At 41.3% G+C, this 2,956-nt stretch overlaps 1 non-coding gene across 1 annotated transcript; it reads right to left on the reverse strand.

Annotated features, from left to right (window-relative positions):
* Nucleotides 1-1,106: 1,106 nt before the first annotated feature.
* Nucleotides 1,107-1,212, reverse strand: LOC120264164. The gene has a single exon (XR_005537336.1). It is a non-coding gene; the product is annotated as a small nucleolar RNA R71 (small nucleolar RNA).
* Between the last annotated feature and the right edge of the window lie 1,744 nt (nt 1,213-2,956).

Here is a 2,956-nt window from a genome sequence, read left to right on the forward strand (position 1 = left end):
TTGGCATCCCTAGAGTGTCTTGCAACTCCACACAGTGTGATGCGTTAAGATTGATTGATTTCTTCACTAGGCATAAGGTAGAGTTAGTCACGGTTGACCTTAGGTTTGGGACCATGTGTTTAAGGATTTCCACGACTCATTAAGCGTCAATTAGGAGATATAATAGTTGATTTTGCACTTGAAGCAATTATCCTAGGTAGAACAATATCCGAGTATCCCACTTCTATCGATTTCTTTACTTCTCATCTATTTGTGCTTCTCTCTTTCTTGTTTCTTTTATTCTTGCTTTAATTACATTTTATCAACAAAATCATTATTCTGTCTTCACTTGGTTAAGTAGAAACTTAAGTATTTTTATTCTCTACTCCCTGTGGATACAATACCCCACTCACCTTGGAATTTATTACTTCGACAAACCCATGCACTTGCATGTCACACGCAAGGGGTGTTGTCAAGTTTTTGTCACTGTTGCTGGGGAGTAGGCGTTTAAAGATACTTTGCACTTTGCTATCTTACCTATTCATTCATTTATTTTTCTATTTCACATCTTCTTATTCTTTCATCGTTCTGATTTCTTTTCCTTTCTTTTATGCAGCTCCAGGTTATGACCCAAGAGAACCCTTCGACATTGCTTAAAGGTTATCCTGGACTTGAACATACACTCAGAAGAAAGGGTAAAGAACATGTGCAAGAACCATTGAATCAAGCAAAAATAGACATTGAAGAGTCAGAAGACAAGGTAGAACAGAATGAGCAACGGAGAACACTTTCTGATTATGCCAGACCTTCAGTATTGGGGACACAATCTAGCATTGTGTGACCCCTGATTACAACTAAGAACTTTGAGCTGAAGCCAGCAGTCAGCGCAGTCCAATGGTTTGCCCGATGAGGATCCAATTAATCACAATGAAAACTTCTTGGAAGTTTGTGACATACCGAAGATCAACAATGCTACGGATGATCCTATTAGATTAAGGGTTTTCCTATTTTCTCTAAATGGAAGAGCAAAGCAGTGGTTACATTCTTTACCTTGAGCATCCATCATGACTTGAAATGACATGGTCGAATCTTTCTTGGCTAGGTACTTCCCTCTGGGAAAGTTGGCAAAGCTTCGTAATGAGATTTCATCGTTTGTTCAGATGGAGCTCGAGTCCTTGTTTGAGACATGGGAGCATTTCAAAGACCTTTTGCAGAAGTGTCCATAAGATGCATTCCCTAAGTGGATGATCATTCAGACCTTTAACAACGGGATTAATCCAAGTACAAGAAAGCTTTTAGATGCCTCCACAGGAGATACAATGGGGAATAAGACCCCTAATGAAGCCCGACAATTAGTGGAACAAATGGCTATGAATAGCTACCAATGGAATGGAAGGGAAAGGAAGAAAGTGGCCGTACTCCAAGAAATTGATGCGGTTACATCGTTAACAACTCAAATGGAGGCATTGAGTAAGAAGTTAGACACTCTAACTTCTCCTAGATTGGCGGTGGTAACAAATTGTGATGGATGCGGAGAAAGACATACCCCATCCGATTGCTCAATAGCCGTTGGTGATACATCATCCGTTGAGCAAGTTGACTTTGTGGGTAATGCAATGATAAACCAAGGCAATCGGTATAACAACACCAACAACCAAGGGTGGAGGAACCACCCCAATTTCTCATGGAGTAACCAAAGGCAACAAAAGGCCATAGCACCATCGGGTTTTCAGCAACAAGCCCTAAACATGGAGAATAGAGTGTCAGGTTTGGAGACCCGGATGACCGATTTAGAGAAAGCCTTGACCCAATTTGTGCAATCATCTGATACACGGTTCCAATCGGTAGAGGTTGCATTTTGCAACAACACCGTTTCACTACACAATCTATAAAACCAAGTGTGACAGATCGTGAAGTCTCTATCAGAGAGGCCACAAGGTAGTTTGCCTAGTAATACTGAAACCAACCCTCGTGAACATGTGAAGGTGATCACTTTGAGAAGTGGTTATGAGGTGGAGGGTAAAATTTCTAGTGAGAAGACCAATGTTGAGGCACTGGAGGTCATGGAGGTTAAGGAAAGAGTTAACAAAGAAAAGGAGGTGGCACCTACACCTTACAAGCCAAGAATTCCTTACCCTTCAAAATTGAAGAATGACCAAAATGAAGAGCAATACAAGAAGTTCTTAAGTCTATTTAAGCAATTGCACATCAGCATTCCTTTTGTAGAGGTGTTGTCTCAAATGTCTCGGTATGCTAAGATCCTGAAAGATTTTTTGACCAACAAGAGGAAATTGGAAGAGAGTGCATCGATGATCTTAGATGCCTCTTATTTGGCGGTGTTGCAAAAGAATATGCTGAACAAGAAAAAATGACCTAGGAAGCTTCATTATCCCGTGCAACATTGCCAACTTGGGTGAAGAGATGGCATTGGTAGACTCAGGGGCTAGTATCAACGTCATGCCATACTCATTCTTTTTCAGATGCTAGGCTTGGGAGAGCCTAGGCCCACTCGGATGACATTGCAATTGACAGACTAAATGGTGAGACATCTTAGGGGGCATCATTGAAGACGATGCTTGTCAAGGTGAACAAGTACATATTTCTTGTAGACTTCGTAGTATTGGATGTCGATGAGGATGCAGATGTTCCTTTGATATGTGGGAGGCCATTCTTGCGTACGTCCAAGGCATTAATCAACATGGACGACGGGAAGTTGACACTGAGGGTTGGAGATGACAAGCTCACATACCGCCTCACCGAAGCTATGCGACATTCTCTTGACTTTGATGATACTTTATATTTTCTTGGCACTAATGATGAACTAATCAATTAATATATGCAGGAAATGTTGAATCTGGACCCATACGAGGGATTGCTAGACCAAGAAGTGGAGAATGAGGAGTTGATGATGCTTGCTCTTGAGGAGAAAGTACCATCTACCCTATGGATTTTGAAGAAGGTGCTCTGGAAGATGAAA

Source organism: Dioscorea cayenensis, chromosome 6 (assembly GCF_009730915.1).
Source record: "Dioscorea cayenensis subsp. rotundata cultivar TDr96_F1 chromosome 6, TDr96_F1_v2_PseudoChromosome.rev07_lg8_w22 25.fasta, whole genome shotgun sequence".
NCBI lineage: Eukaryota > Viridiplantae > Streptophyta > Magnoliopsida > Dioscoreales > Dioscoreaceae > Dioscorea > Dioscorea cayenensis.